Source organism: Miniopterus natalensis, chromosome 3 (genome assembly GCF_054644295.1).
Source record: "Miniopterus natalensis isolate mMinNat1 chromosome 3, mMinNat1.hap1, whole genome shotgun sequence".
Taxonomy (NCBI): Eukaryota; Metazoa; Chordata; class Mammalia; order Chiroptera; family Miniopteridae; genus Miniopterus; species Miniopterus natalensis.
The window spans coordinates 36,889,146-36,906,424 of NC_142083.1; the positions used below are offsets into that span (position 1 = coordinate 36,889,146).

Consider the following 17,279-nt stretch of genomic DNA (forward strand, 5'->3'; position numbering starts at 1 on the left):
TGGAGCAGCAAAGCTGTAAATGGCTTGATTAGTTGCTCTCTTGCAAACTCTGCTTTCAAAAGGTTGAATCTGAAAGATTAAAAACCATGTGCCTGGTTAGAAATTATGTGCAGTTAAAAGTTACGTTCATGCTGAGGACTGTGACACAAGAGTGCCGATATCTCAGGTGAATTACAGATGCTCCTGGAAGGTGACACTCCTGCTCTCTCAACAAGTGGTGAGTGAGGCTGTATGTGACAGCCAGATTTAGTGACACTCAGACCGAAGCGATTTTCTTGCAATAATTTATCAGCTGTAGCTGCATTTGACTAAAGATTATTTGAAGCTTACTTGGCTAAAATTGTATGTTGTATGACTATTTGGATGGGAAAAAATAAAGGATTTGGTGAAACTGACTTATTTAAACAAGAACTATGTGAGCATGTTTTAACTTTCCTGGTGGGGGGACGATGGAAGGGAGGTAGGGAGACACACTGGGGGCGGTGGTGGTGGCGTTGGCTGGTGTCATCCTTTCTGCTCAGGCAGCCCCAGTGCCTTGAAGCTCTGGGCATGAAGCAGTACCGTGTCAGCTGTCCCAGGTTTGGCTGCAGACAGTGGGCTTGGCACAAGTGCCAGAGAAGATTTTAAACATAATATCTCGGCTAAGTAGCTTTTTGGGAAAAAATTATTTAAAAAAATTATAGAAATAGTAAATGCTCATAGTAGAAAAATCAGAAATTTTAGAATGAGTAGAAAAAAAGAAAAACATCCCTATAATTTCCCACTCCAAAGCCGCCACTATTAAATTTTGGTATATTCCCTACCAGTATTTTTTCCCGTGTAGCTATTGTTTATACAGTTGGGATCCTGTAAACAGTAGGATTTTGTGTCTTTTATTCATTAAACATTATATACCATGAGTAGGCTCCATTTCAGAAGGTAGCTTAAAATGATTGTGACCATTTTTTTACAAAAAATATGGATTACTTTTCTAAGAAGAAAGGGGAAATGTCATAGAGTCTCCCGACAAATATATTTATGGGCCAGAAAAAACACCCCCCTTTTTTAAATACTATGTATTGATTTTGAGGAGTGGCCTGGTTGTCAGTATGTGCTGAGGCTCGAATCCCAATTATTCTTCAACACTTGGGGTCACTTCATTGCTACTGTTGTTTGTTACTTATACATGATGTGAGAAAAAGAAAGCCTCTTAGTGTGTGTTGGGACTGGGAGGCTGGGCATGAGGGGGACAGATGAACCAGAGAAGGGTGTGGGAGGAAACCTGACCTGATACCCCAAAGCCCACCCAGACCAATTGGGAACAGAAGGGAGCAGAAACACAGAAGCACACATTAGGAAGCGAGGTGCTTCAGAGCCCTCAACCTAGATGACACACCTCCCATGCCACAGACAAGACCAGGGAGGGCAGTCAAAGGCCACACAGGCAGCTCAGGGGAACGTCAGCCCAGGGAACTGGAAGGCGATGGTTGGAAGATCCGAAGGAACAGCCCCCCTAGAGCAGAATGTGGGGTGTAGTGCAGTCTCTTCCTCCCAGATGGCCATTTGCGCATCTGTCTGGGAGAGGCCCATGGGTTTCAGTGGTGAGCTGGGCGGAGAGGTGCAGTCAGTGGTGCTAGTTTGGCAAGCCACCAAATAAGTAAGACCAATTAGGTTAATATTTCTCTTCTTATGTTAACTAAAAGTTCGGGAATGGAATTAATGCTATGAAGCTATAGAAGCTTATAAAATAGTATTTTTAAGTTTGTGAAAACACAGTTGTGTGATGGTTCCCAACCAGATCTTAAGTGTGGAATCTTAAGATCTAGGACCCATGTCAGTGGAAGCTGGTCCTCTATTGGCTATTATTTGAAAACACATGTGTGTCTATGTTGAGATCTCAAGAATGTTGTATGAAACATGAAAAAGGAAAAAAAAGAAACAAAAGGAGAGGAAATCTTAGTAAAGCTCCTACCCTTTGGAAAAATAAGTTTTGTAAGCCAAATTTTTGGCAGATGTTTCTCTATGCCTCAGGCTATACAAGCTACTGTGGATTTCCCCTTTTATCAGTCTTTTTTTCTTTTGTTTGGGATTCGGGGTGGGGTCACCTCTCTACCACAAGCCAAAGCTTACAAGTGATTTGGTTTTGAAATCAAGGGGCTGGGGATGGAAAAATATCCCAAGAAGACCATTGGGAATGCAAAGTTATTTGTAAAAATTGACTCAAAGTTTACGCCTTCTGTTAAGTGAAATTTTCTTATTGCAGTTGTTGAGGTTTTAAAAATTGTTTTTTGTAGAAGAAATTGCTAACTTACTGGGATTCTGCTGAGTGTTCGAAGCTCAATTTAGTTCTCTTATCACAAATGTCCTGCCTTTTATATTTGTGGCTTCATTATTTGGATAAAATTCTTGTTGTAGAATGTAAGTAAAGCAAATTTTCATTAAATTAGACAACTGGAGTATTTATTGGAAGACTTTCATCCCATAAATTAGAAGAAAGAATTTTGGGATTTTTTTAAGGCTAATATTTATATAGATGAGGAAAGATGAAGAAACTAAAGCCTTACTAGAGGTCTATAGTTTATCATATTGTCTTTTCTTCTGATTAAAAAACACCCACCTGCCCAGCCTGAGTGGTTCAGTTGGTTGGTCGTTGTCTTGTGCACTGAAAGGTTGCCTGTTTGATTCCCAGTCAGGGCACATACCTGGGTTGCTGTTGGATCCCCGGTTGGGGCACCTAGGGAGGGCAAAGGCGGCTGATCTCTCTCGAATCTGTTTCTCTCTCTCTCTCCCTCCCTCCCTCCCCCTTCCTCTCTCCCTTCCTTTCTCTCTCTAAGCATGTCTTCAGTTGAGGATTTAAGAAGAAATTAAAAAATTTAAAAAAACCACATCTTAAATTATAATTCCCAAGTCTAGGAAGCAATGATGGGTCTAATGTCCTGCTTAATGTTTGCTCACCAAGGTTTAAAAAATAAAAAAAAAGCAATATGTGAGTTAAGGTTAAGCGTTGGCGTTGCTGATCTAAGCATTCAGTTATCCTATGGTTCTAAACTCTTCCAAGTTTTAACTTCAGTGGAATTACCTTGGAGCTGTAACAAGGCTGGAGGCTGGGTCCACCCCCAGAGAGGTCTGATTTAATCAGTCTGGAGGGCACCCTGTGCCTCAGAGTTCTAAAAGCGCCCAGGCGATTCTCAGGTGTGGCCTCGCTGCGAACAGGGACATGGTTCCTTAGCTTAAGGGAGCTCTGCTCGGCTGAAATCACCTGGGCTTACTGGGCTTTCCATATATTTGGAATTTAGCTTATAAAAGCAATTAATGGAAGCCAATTTGTATTAGGTCTGCAGACTTTTAATGACTGTCACCATCAATATTATCGTAGATGTTAGAAATGTGAAAACTTTGGGGGAAAAATTATTGAAAAAAATTCCTAACTACTTGAACCCTAATGAGATAGTTTAGTATGAAGAGCACAGATTGGGATGAAGGGAGTTGGGTTTACACTAATGTTATAAGGGCATTATGACGATGCCTGATGTTTTGGGCATTAGTGCCTATAGTATAATCTAAATTGCCTTTTTCATCTCACAAACTACCTTAAGTTCTGAAATGTAATCAAGGGAGGGGAAATGGCAGTTTTTTTCTCTGAACTCTAAATGTTTCATTCTCCAAAACAATATCTTCAAGTTCAAATAAACCAGCTTAGTGAATAAGTTAATTCCATAGGTTCCATCCCTAAAGAGTTTATTTTGATGTTTTTTTAAATCAAAGGATTAGCTTATACATTTCAAACAAGTAAAACATTTAAGGAAACTACAACTAATTATGAAACAAATGAAAAATATGAAATATATTCTGGAAATAGCATTTATAAAATTTTTATATGGAAAGTTAAAATTCCTCAGGAATTTCTTCCCTTTTTCTTGTGTTGAAACACTTCAGAAAACCTGTGTGCACAGACACTCAATGAAAGAACTGCCCTCACAGGGGACTCCTTGGGCTGTGGGCTTGATTGCAGTGTAAAATGTATTTATGTGCATTTAGGCTTGTTTTTTACTGAGTACCAGTGGTTAATCCCTTGGAAGAGTACCAGTGGTTAATCCCTTGGAAGGGACTTTAGGCCAATTAAGATTCTGGTTAGCTTTCATGCCAGGCAGTACAAGCTCTAACAATTTATTGGGACAATTTGCTTTAGCTTTTAGAGTTGCTAATTTAGAAGGCATTTTTATGAAACACGGCCCCTACTTTAGGCATGGGCAAGAAAGCCAACAGAATTTATTCTTTGTATGAGATTCTGCTGAAGACTATGTGTAGTAAAAATATAGAAAAGACGTGATGCAATTAGAGGTCAAGTAGGAGACCCAGCAGTAAATAATCTGTTGTTTCTTTATAATATTTAAAATCACAAACAAAAAATCAGAGTAAAGAGTGAAGTTGAAGGTATCTAGAACTTGAGAAGAAAACTGAGTAAGCGAGCTGGGTCTCATCCAGGTTCTTGAGATTTGTGTGCCAAGAGGGTTTCTGTTGACCTAACTGAGGTAGACTCACCTGCCCACAGGTGGCATATGGGAGTTCCTCATTGGGACTAGTAACCCCAAAGAGACACTATTTGTTTCTAAAAAAATTAAAATTATTTTCAGCATATAATTTTTAATGTTTAATCAGTTCCCTCAGAGTTACACGGTAGCTTTACATAATTAGTTAAGCAAAAGGAAATGGAATGTTGTGCTTGATTTGAATTCTATACATCTGAATAAGTGATGCAAACATTCTTTTAACAAGAATTCCAAACATTTAATCAACATAGATTCTGTACTTTTTGTCTCCATCCTTTGACATTTTTAAACTTTGTTTTTTAGAACAGTTTTAGATTTACAGAAAAGTTGTAAAGCTAATACAAAGAGTTCCCATATGCCCATTTCCCTACTTCCCCAGTTTCTATGATTAACATCATATGTTATTGTGCTACATTTGTTGACAATACATCAGTATTGATACATTATCATCAACTAAAGTCTATACTTGATTTAGATTTTTTAGTTTCTTTCTAATTCCCCTTTCTGTCCCAGGATGCCATATTCCATTTAGTTGTCATGTCTCCTTAGGCTTCTCTTGGCTGTGAGAGTTTCTCAGACTCTCCTTGTTTTTGATGACCTCGACAGTTTTAGGAGCACTGGTCAGGTATTTTGTAGAATGCCCCTCAACTGATATTTTTCTGATATTTTCCCATCATTAAACTGGGGTCATGAGTTCTGAAAGGAAGTCCACAGAGGTAAAGTGCCAGTTTCATCACATCCTATCAATGGCATATATATCAACATTACTTATCACTGTGAATGAGGACCTTGGTCACCTGGAAAAGGTAGGGTTTGTCAGGTTTCTCCATGGTGAAATTACTCTTTCTCACTGCTCTTTCTGGACTCTTTGAAAGGAAGTGACGATATGCAGCTCATACTTCATGAGTTGGAAGTTATTTATATACTTCCTGTGGGTAAAACATCTACACAGAATTCTTCTATATGGGAGACTTGTATCCCCCCTTATTTATTTATTCATTCAATTATTTATGTCAGAATGGATTCATGAATATTTATTGTATACTTTGGGTAATAATCTGGTACTACTTTATTTGTTGTTCAGAGTGTTCTGGCTTTGGTAATAGGAATCTTTCAGTTGGCTTCCGTGTCTTTTCTACGTATTCCCATCATTGTGGGTTTTTTGTTTAGGGTGCTAAGAGTATTCTCTATGATACTGTGATGGTGGATATATGACACTGCATTTGTCAAAACCTGTAGAATGTATGGACACAGAGTAAACTTTAATCTGTGCAAATAAAAAAATTAAGAAGTTGGAGGATCTCTGGTGGAATGCAGGATGTGACAAAAGACTCACTACTAAACATATCTACAAGGGAAGGTATGTGTGAAATACCTTACTGTAGGGGGTGGGGAGTGCAGACCTCAGTACCTTTGGGAATGAGTAGAGTCTGCAAGAATCAAGGCAAAAGAAACTGTACATAAGCACTATCTTCTAGGTGACAAAGTTGTTTCCCACGGGATACAGGTTAACAATTCAGATGCCATTATAAATGTGTGAGGGAAATGAGCCACCAAGTAAGTGGATTATGTAGAGTAGATGCCAGGTTTCTCACTTGGAGTGGGAGTTTGTAGATAAGCAAGGAGTGGAGGCTGGAATGATTCATGTGCTGATGAATTAGGGTTGGAGACATCAGTATGCACTCATGACTAGTTAACACAGACATACATGGTTGTATGGAGAACTATTTGCAGATATGTGTGTGTACATAGGTTAGGACACACACGCACACATTTCCGTGCCCTGTTAGTTGAGGGGACTGGAAGCAGCAGCGTTCCATCCAGTAGCGTATATGAGATGAGCCATCCATTACATTTTGTGTGAATTTTAGCTTCAGAATCGATAGTTTAGAGTTTATGGTAAAACTAATTATTGAAATTCTTCGCTCATTTTCGACCTCATAGTTAACTTATTTACATGTGAATAACTGTATGAAAGTCTTTAGGGCAACTAGTCGACCTGTGAATGTTAAAACGAATAAAAATAAGTTTGTGAATAAGTGTGTGGCAGGGAAGAAACTTTTTTGGCATGCTTGGGAAAATTGGAATTGGAACATTATCAGAGCAAACCTAAAATGTAATTACAGATGTATCTCTCCCTAACCGTCTTGGCTCTTCCTGCTATAAGGAATTTTTTTCTCCTTAGACTATAACAAGACATGTTCCTACCCCTTCAACCCTTTCTCTGTCCAGACCCATGGCTCGAATCCTTCTTCCCGCACCACCAGGACCCCTCACATCCACTATCCAGAGCTGCCTCTCCAAGATAAATGCAAAATTCTTCACAATTTATTGTTTAGAAAAATTTAGCTTAATTCTTTCCTTTCAGATTATGCCCAGGCACTTCAATGTTTAAAACAAATTGATGTTCACCAAGGATCTTTTCTTTCTTAAGAGAATCATCTAAGTAGAACCGGTATCTGTAGCAATACAAAACACTGGTGGAAGCCTTGACAATATAATTCTTTAACATGTTGTTTCAGTAAGAAAATCTATTATTTTCCTATCCTGAAGTGCTTTAGGTATTTCCTTATTATACCACATGTGGATATATCATAATACAAGTAATGTCCTCTTGTTGAATTTTTAGATCTTACCCATTTTTTTCCTTAGACAATAGAGTGATAAAAGGGGGCATATCAGAACCTCTGAAGCGGGATGCAGGTTTTTTGTTGAAATAAATAAAGGTGATAAAGGCAGATGAGAAATTTAAAAAAATCTTATTTTTAAAAGTAAGGTGAACGAGGGTTCCATTTTTTCACAGTTTCTCCAACTTTTTACTTGTCTTGTTGATAATAGTCATTCTAGCAGGTGTGAGGTGGTATCGCATTGTAGTTGTGATTTGCGTTTCCCTAATAGCTAGTGAAGTTGAGCATCTTTTCATATATTTGTTGGCCATTTGCATGTCTTCTTGGGAGAAGTGTCTGTTTAGGTCCTCTGTCCATTTTTTAATTTGGATGGTTTGTCCAACAGAAAAAGTTAAAAATTATATGATTTCACTCATATGTGGGGTATAAAACTGAAAGCAACCAACGAACAAACAAGAAAAACCACCCAAAACTCATAGACTCGGAGGGAAGGAGGGAGGGGGTAGTAAAGGGTAAAGGGGGTCAAATACATGGTGACGGAAGGTGATCTGACTTTGGGTGGTGAGCTAACAATGTAATACACAGATCATGTATCATAGAATTGTACACTTGAAACCTAAATAATCTTATTAATCAATGTAACCTCAATACATTTAATTTAAAAATTTGATCTAAAATAAAATAAAAATAAGGTGATATTATGAATAGTAGAATCCTAGAATTCCTCACATGTAGTATGTGTGAACTCAATTTTATGGGCTCTGTTAAAAATATAAAACAGGATGGGGAGGTAGGGAGAAAAATAATAATTTAAACCTTGGGTGGCTCCACCCATGGTTGCATCCTGTGAGTATAATCCCCTGAGTGCGTGTGACCCTGGAGATGTGACTGTGCTGTTCCCACCGTGCTTCTTATAAGTGAGCACATCCTACCACATGGACATGGGTCGTGCTTTTAAAGATCCTCACGTTCTGTATAACATGGCCTCTCAATGAAAGCAACCACTTCACCCGCTGCCCAACCGAAGTAATGCTGTTCTCCAGCAAAGAACCGCTTGGGTTGGGCTTCGACGACATGGTGTCCTTCTAAGGGATTTTGAGGAAGAGTTTGACAATCTCTGGTTTTCAACTAATGTTAGAACCCGAGGCCATGCTGAATTGTCGCTGTGCTGGCTGAAGTTATCTGGGATAGGCCTGTCCTGACATGAGGGGTCTTGTCTCCTCTGGCCTGTACTTGTCATGACATTTTCAAGACTGGTGTCTTGCAGTGTTAAAAACTGTGGTCTCCGGTGGTCAAACAAGGAAGCAGAAAAGAAAAACAAGTCTTCTTCCTCTCTCTGCCTGGTATGGTTTTAGGGACCGTCTTTGCACATTGCCATGTCTCAGTTTTGAAAATCAAGCTGTAACTTCTGAGGTAAAGATACCAGTAGTTCAGTGTCTATAGTGTAGAAGAGAAATAGAATGAAAGGGAAACTTGAATATTTAAGCTAAAGCTTATTGAAAACTTAACTTATGTTAACTTCTTTACTATTATCTCATTTGCTCCTCACAAATCTTTGAAGTATAGATATTATGGTCCCATTTTAAATGAAATAACTGAGGATCAGAAAGTATGAGTGACTTGATTGGGGCCACTAAGCAAATCAGTGACACAGCCAGTATTTGAGCCTAGATATGTGTGACTCCAAAAATTCATGATTTTTCTTTTTGGTTTGTGGTTCCTTAAAAATATAAGTTATGACACAGTTCTTGCCCTCCAGGAATTTGAGGCCCCAATGAAGAATAAGAAAACTGTATAAATACTATAATTCAAATCAAAATATAAATACTCTTCTAAGGAGATTTAATTTTATCCAGGTTGAAAGGCAGGCGACCTGGTCCCTAGATGAGGAGAATGGAGGGAAGCTCCCCCTCTCTGCGGCTCTCTGGGGAAGCTGCCCTGGGTGGCTGTCACCGCCTGGAGGTCATTTTCTAAGTGAAGGGCTTTCTGACTGAAGGGGCACCGTGGGGCTGAGGAAATCTCTCATGCTCGCGCTGTAACGGCTGCATGCTCTCTGGTGGGAAAGGGGCCTTGGGGATATATCGCTGAGCTCTGCCAACTGCCATTGCAATCAGCCAGAGAAAGCAAAGAAATTAACGCAGTGAATATGAATGAGATGTAAATGACATCTTGAATTAATTTAAATATTGGCACAATGAAAAAAATAGTCTATTACTATAGAAAATGAGGATAATGACCTACACTTGGGAGCAATTGGGAGGTGAGCAAGAAAACGAGCTGGCCTAAAGGCAGAAAGGGCTGAGCAGATGCCGTGTTTTCTACTTCACTTCATATGTTACCGGAGCTGTGTATGGCTGGTTAGTGGAAGTCATTTTATTCTTTAAAAGATGTTGATAAATAATAAGAACAGCAAATAAGAACAGAAAATTTCTTGTTGGGCTTCTCACACATATTGGTTGGGTTGGCCCTAGTATTTTTATTGTCAGAATAATTTTTGTATCAATAGTCAATTGATATTCAATTGATCAACAAGGACTGTGCCTTGGGGAAAATTATATGAAGATGGATCTACTACCTGGAATCTCAGCTAATAGAAATGTATTTTACAAAATTCTTCCTTATCTCTCTGTCTGCATTGTCCTGAGTTCTTGTCTATTATTGCTAATAGTTAAGAGAGGGGCAGCCTGCTCCAGTAGTTTGTTGACCTGGGATTTATCCTAGTTAAGTGGCTCTAAAACTTCATCTTGGATGAGAATGAGAGAAAGATAATAGTATCCCCTGGTCCGACACTTTCATTTCAGTTTGATGATTGTCTCTACTGGTGGAGGTTCCCTTTCTTTTGTCTGTAGACACCTCTGAAGCAGCCCCAGGGCACACCCCAAGCATTGCCTGGAGCCTTAAAGAAAAATGTGTTTTCTCCACCCATAAGTATTGTTCTGTTTTCAAATATAGACACTGTCCTGATGAATAAAATACAAATACTCAAACACTGGACAGGAGTTCAGGTAGCTTCGTCAAGGTACATGTTTACAATAAGAGGATATAAAAAATACAACAGCTGTTATGTAAAGATCTTCACCCACAAGTTGAGACAAATAAGTGTAAATCATGCATTCGCTCAGCACATGCCTACAGTGTTTCTGGCGCTGTTCTGAGCCCTAAAACAGAATGAATGGAAACACCCATCCACAAGATTTTATCTGTTTTCTTATTAAAAATTCATATGGACTAAAACTTACCTAATGTAAGGATCGAGAGCGATTTATCCTTACAATTGCACCTAATTGATGAAGAGGAATACTTAATTATTCAAATAAAAGCCATAACGTAGAAATGTATTAATGTTTATTTTCACTTAGTTGTAATGCTTGCAATTATCTTCTAGTTGTACTTTGTTCTAGTTATATGTTATATTTTTGTAGCCAACCATGGAAAAACGTAGTCGTGATTTATGAAATTCTGATTTTGACTTGAGTTTGAAATTAAGTGGCTCCTCCCCTTTCTCCACTTCTACTTGTGGCCCCCCCCCCCCCACGGATTAGCTGTCACGGAGCAGATTATGCATCTATTTCCTTACTCAGCGTTGGACGATGGTGCGAACAATTTGGGAAATAATTGAAGAGACGAATGTTAATTAAGACATACATTGCCATGTTCTAAACCTGTGGGATCAACTAGATCCTCATATTGTTTTCACTCTCCTTTACTTTATTTGGGTATCAGATGACCTCACAAAACAAAACACAGTACTACTTGCTCTCACTGCTACTTAAAGAGATGCCTAAAAGAGCCTCCCCTAGGAGACGGGATACATGTCTCCCCCGCGGGTCTTGGTTGCTACGCTTGAGCTTAACTGGGGCACATGCATCTGTGTGCTTCTGGGGAGGGGGGGAAGTAAGTTTGAGGGTGTCACGCTTTATGGGAGGCGACAATGAGCTTCTACTGAATGCTAATGACTGCAGAGTCCTTCAGGGAGGCTGCCTAAGAAGTGCTGGTTTGTGGTAAATTAGTCACTAGCTCTACTGAGACAGCGAAGTGCAGGTTTAGATCAGAGCTATAAAGGCGCCCAAATCCTTATGATCGACAGCCAGCCTTGGTGATAATTCGAGAAAGTACCTCAGTTGTGCTCCATAGTAGTAGATGACTTTGCCTGAATTTAGTGAGAGGAGTACACAATTCTGTGTAAAATGTAAAGCTTCTCAACCACTTCAGGATTAAAAAGGTGGGGAGGCTGGACGTTAAATGAACTATCAGAGCTGTTTTGGCTCTTAGATCTGAAAGGCTGCCAGACCTGCCCATGGTATGAGAGGGTACATTGCTCTGGAAAAATCCTTGTCCCAAGTGTGATGGGCTCCATTTGCGTGTGTAAGGCGCTTTCTGGCTGTCCACACATGTAAACCTCGGCCTTTATCTGACACCGCACGGGGTGGCTTTTCTGAGAAATGACACTCTAGCTCCAGATCGAAACAATCGCCTGCCTTTGGAAGCTGTTCTTGAATCACAAGCAGCTCTTTCAATCCCAGTTACCTTTCTCCATTTCCATTTCCAGCGACCAGAAGAGGGGAGTTAATGATTCATTGGCTCCCAATGACCTTTTGAATAACTGAACTGTGAGGTACCAGTGCGGCTCTCAGCTCCCTCCCTCTCTTCCTTTTACTTCCCTAGTTTGGCTTTAATATTTACAGCCTCCTTCTCGGGTCTACATGCCCGAATGCCTGAAGGAAGCAAAACATTTATTGCCTCTCCCTCCCTGTGCTCGCCAGCTTTTCACTCGGCCCCACTCCTTCCTTTTACATCACACGGAGACTCGCCTCCTGGCTGGGACGCCCGAGTCTGCCCGAGTCTCTGCCGTCGGGTCTGTGGGTTTCACCCAGACAGAAGGATGGATTCTGACTCGGACTCGCCTTTTAACTACTCGTGGCCTTCCTTCCCCAGAATGAAGATTCAACGGAGGGCGTCCAGACAAGGTAGATCCCGGGCTCTTTTATTTATTTCCCCGGAGCCAGGCCAGGCGCCCCTGTATTCCTACCCTTTTCTTCCCTGTTCCTTTGCCAGACTGTTTCTTGATGAAGTACGTGTTTGTACCTGTCTTTACAAAACTCTCACTATGTAAATACTTTACACCGAGACTCCCGAGGTAACCCTACTCCTTATGTGTCTTTCACTTTGAACCTACCTTTCTGCTGTATCGTGCATGGGTAATTCTCCTTTTAAAAATAAAAGTGAAGGGAGTTTAGTACAAGGTAAATGTTTTGGGTTTGCTTAATCAGAGTTACCTTGACAATAGAGTCCTGTTGATTTAAATGTCCCTGGCTGTTGCTCAATACCCAGTTTCTGCCTCTTTTGCGTTTTGGTTTTCAACTGTGTATTAATTAAAAAAATATATTTTGTACTTAAAAAAAAAGTGTATTTTTAAAAAACAACTTTATTGATTTTATAGATGATCTAAGGAAGGGACTTATATTATAAAAGTAATTTCAACAGGAAAACCTGTGTATCTCCAGGGGATACAGTCATATAGTAAAAAGTTTATTAGCAATAATTACTGAGTATGCAACATCCTTTATGGCACAGGAAGAAGAGCCGTTTACCTGTAGCGTGATTAATAATGGAGTGGGCTTATGCCACATATTTTCCCTCGCCTGCAACTCGCTCTTGCAGCGCAGGCCTTGGACACCAAGGGGCAAGCTGGTGCTCGGGTACAGCGAAGGCGCCCTGAGTGTCTGCCGACCGGCCTCGCGGGGCTCGGCAGGTGGCGGTTGTTGCCTTCTGAGATTTACCAGAACAAGAAAGGTAGTCAGTGAGCCCTTCCCATCTCCTGTCTTGTGCAGGGGCTTATGTGGTTGTTTATAATTCAGGGAGAAAGGAACATTTTCGTGAGCTCACAAGCAGAAGAGGTGTTTCTGCAAGGGGGTGTCTCTGCAGCATTGTCCTCGGGGAGCAGAATGACCTATGCACCACCCTGTACTTTTCCCCGAGGAAAATGGAGACTGGCAGTTATTAACACACCTGGTTCTCTTCAAGGATCTTTTTTCCTTCTTCTAAAACAGAGGGGTGTGTGTGTTTGTTTGCTCTTTGGCTGGGATCAAGGCCAGCCCCAGGAATGGGATGGCTGGACATCTAGGGGTGGTGGAAAGCCTCGGCCTGCACAAACCTCCTGTGCTGCTCAGCTGCCATCCTTGAAATTCTGTCACAGGGAACTTAAAAAGTTTTTACAATGTTCTAGTCTCTTGTTATTATGTTCTAAAATTTAATGTCGTCTCTGTTGGGGTAAAGGGCCATGATGTGTGGGACTTGCCATTAAACGGTTCAGGGGGAAACTGTACCTATGAGAGAGCGCAAGCGTGTGCATGGAAAAGCAAGTCAATCGACACAAAGAGAAAATGGAGCAGAATGTTAACAATAGGTAAATCTGGGTAAAGGAAATATATCGGTGTTCTTTGTGCTCTTTGAATTCTTTCAGCCTTTCTGCAAGCTTGGAGTTTCTTCTAAATTATAAAACTTTATAAAAACTTTTAAATTACTTCTGAGAGGGGAGCTACACTAAGTCAGTAATACTTTAGAGTGAATTTACTAGTTTGGGGACATAGAGAACTTCTCGAGGGCGGGTACCAGTTCTGTAAGAATGATATGTCTTTTTGCTAATTCTAACACAGTTAAATTTTGGGGGATAATCTGCTTAATATATTTTTGTATTCATGGTGCCTGGCTGGCTAACTGTGTGCCCATGTTGTTGGCGGCCTGGGTAGCCTAACAACCTGGAGGGATGTGGGATTAATGATTAGGAGGCCAGTGGAGAACCTTGAGAGGCCGGTGGAGTTGGAGGGCATGCATTAATCACGCTCTCCTTTGAAATCCAAAGTTGGAGCCCAGCCACTTTGAGCTACAACAGAAAGTCATAACGTAGCTATGTGTAAATTAAACTTGGTTCAAGTGGAAGCAGGTACCCAGAATATGAAAGTGATTAACTATTTGCTGCTAATAAGCAAAAGACAAGTGCAAATAAGGTTGGCAGCAGAGTGTTGGGGGTCGTCAGACAGTGTCCTACGCTCCTTTTCTTCATTCAGCGGTCATGGCTTAGTTGTGAAGAGGGGGTTTGGTCATGCTGTAATGTTAGCTCGACAGGGTCCCAGAACCATTGGTCTCAGAGGTGACCTGGTCCAATCGCCATGTTTTACAGACGAGGGTGATGGGGCCCAAAGAGGTGAAGCGATGGGGAATTGTTCACATGTTCCACAGGCATCTCCAGAGGGTGGGGCAGGGTGGGAACCAGACAGAAACCATCTCTGTTGACTGGGGTCTTAGCATTGGGAATGGGTCCCACATCTCCCAGGACCCAGACATACCACCCCTGTATGGCAGAAGAAACACCAAGAAAGCTGATTTTTTTTCCCCAGTGCAGTGGTTGCTATTGTCTCATGTCTCTTAGAGGATGATCTAATTACTTTTGCTTTAAAACTAAGGTGCTTCAACTTCTTTCTCACTCCTTCCTTCCTCCTAGTCATCACCAACATCATTCTCAGAGTATAGGCTCTGGTCACCTGGGAAATCATGAAGGGGGTTTTGTGGGCTTGGCATTCTAGCTTATCAACAGACCTCCCTTATGTATTCTTTTTTATTTTCTATTATGCTTTCTCTATCCTGACCCTCCTTGTTATATTACTTTTCTTATAATACTCCTTCTGTTCTTATTGTCACTGTTCTTTGATAGACACCTATATACATACACATAACTGGCTTGTTTAGAGAGATGTGAAAATGTAGAGGGTTTGGTAATAAAAGAAAAAGTAGATGAGCAGAAACTCCCCAATACTTATATATTAACTAAAAAGTGTACCTAGTACTTTCTTATTTTCATGCCTTCGGAAGGAAAGAAGAAAGGATGTAACTCAGAAGCAGCGCCTTTGGACATGACCAGTGTCTAGAGGGGAATGTGACGTAAGCTGAGGATGAAAGCAGTTAAAACCAAGCTGCCTCACATACAGTCTTGGGGTCCTCGTACAGTCCCGGGGTCCTCACATACAGTCCCGGGGTCCTCATACAGTCCCGGGGTCCTCACATACAGTCCCGGGGTCCTAACAAGTTGCCCTCTGCGTTTCATGGGCAACCCGGGCCAGGCTGTGCTGGGAACCTCGTGGTTAATGACTGGAGTGGGCCAGAATCCATGACTGTTCCGCTTCAAGGACTCCAGGAATGCCTGGATTTTTGTTTTGTTGGAGATTTTGTTTTCAGTAGGAGATTCAACCAAGAAATGTAATGTGTATTAATCAAAGATTTAAAAATGTGAGGATTAGACCTTACCTAAGTTTCCTATAATTATCATTCAGTCTTTAAAATGCATTGTTTAATATAAATCAGCAGGACCTGGGAAATGCTGAACTGTTCTCTGTGCTTTTCATCGACTTGTGTAGCTTTTGTCATTGTCCCCTGCTCCAGCTTATGTCATAAGCCTCTGATGACACAAGTGTGAGCGAGTGCTGTTCCTTTTTTCCTTCTTGCTGGTGCAGAACCAGTCTGTGGTTGCCGAAGGAAGGACTGCCTATCAGAAAGCTTAACCACCTTGAAGAGCCTGGATAGTACCAACTTTTCTGTAGTCATGGTCAAAAAACTAATATTTATGTGGTACTTTATTGATGATAATAACCATTGTTTACTAAGCTGTGGTAGTTACTTTGCATAAATGATATGTGATTCTCAAAATAACTCTATAAGGTAGATGCTATCTCTGTTTTACAGGTGAGGAAACGGAGGCCTCGAGAGTTTTAAAGTTATACCTAGAGCCATACAGGAAATGCAGGGAATAGTAATCATGGTAGAATAAGGAAGGGAATGAATGAAGGAGTGATGATGTATAAGGAGTTATTCACATGTTACCTTGTAAAAGCCCTGTACGTTAGATGTGGATGTCACCTTCATTTATTACTGGGGGGCTCTGAGGCTCGGAGTGGAGAAATGAGTTCCCCAAGATCGGAGCTAATAAATGGTAGAGGAAGGCCTACCACCAGGACATTGGGTTCAGAAGTTTTATTCTTCCCAGTAAGTTTCACCACTTCGTAGTAGAGGTAAGGGAGGGTAGACTTCAGTGGGTAGCTACCTACCTTGTGTTCAAAGGTGCCAGTGTGTCTCCATCTTAGCTTTCCCCTCTCTTGTGAACCTTTGGCTAGGATTAGGGGTGGCAGTGGAAACTCGGGGGGAGCCAAACGGGAGTGCTGTTTCCACATCTCAATGCACCCAGACACAGGTGTCAAGCACTGACACACGTCATTGGTTTGGGTGGAAAAGATGGACCGGTGACTGCTGAGGACGAGTTGAGGAAAGGACGGGATGGGAGCGCTTCCAGTGTGTCCTGGAAAATTCACGATGTTGTCCCAGACAGAGAGAGAGTTAGAGATGGAGTGTGCTGGGAGCAGAGAGGGAAATCATGGGACCACTGGTTAGCTATTTTTATGATTCATTGAGTGTTTGGAGGGCAGGTGCATAGACTGAAAAACAATCCCCGACGAAGTAGGTATTAAAGGTATGATGACACTTCAGAAGGTTTAATAATTTTTAAAGGTAAGTTACTTTTCTCTCATGAATTTATTTGTTTGTTCTTGTCATCTCTTCCTTTCTTTTATGAAATTTCATTGAATACACTCATGTGCTTCCATCTACTTATGCGTATTCAGTTCAGAAATTCCCCAAAGGATGCCTGAGTACCACAGGAGGGATAAGCCGCTGCAGAAATCCTTATTAAGGAAGAGAAATATTTCCATAAAGGTGACATAACCCGCTAAGATTGCCTTGGCTCACAGTGGCGATGGTGCCCAACCGCACGCAGAGCAGTTTCAATTTCAGTCTCTGCCTGGCGGCCTCCCTTTGCCGGCGGAGGGAAGAAGGCCCATTATGAGCCCCTTGCCAAACCACATAGCTATGTATTCCTCACGGCTCCCTTTAGTTAAACAACTACTTTGCCAAATATGTGAAACTGTTTTTTTCTTTATTTCGGGCTAGTTCAAATTCTTAGGCAAGGTATATTTCTACATTAATCCCTGTAAGTGGAGGGGAGGCACTATTCCCATTTATTACCTCATTTTCGGGAGACTCCTCCCCACCACAGCGGTTTGGGGGAAGGACCGATGGT

General features: G+C 41.1%; 1 protein-coding gene across 2 annotated transcripts in view; it reads left to right on the top strand.

The window, feature by feature from the left end:
• Positions 1–17,279, top strand: part of ARHGEF28 (Rho guanine nucleotide exchange factor 28) — a 159,640-nt gene that overhangs the window by 34,783 nt on the left and 107,578 nt on the right. The window lies entirely within an intron of this gene.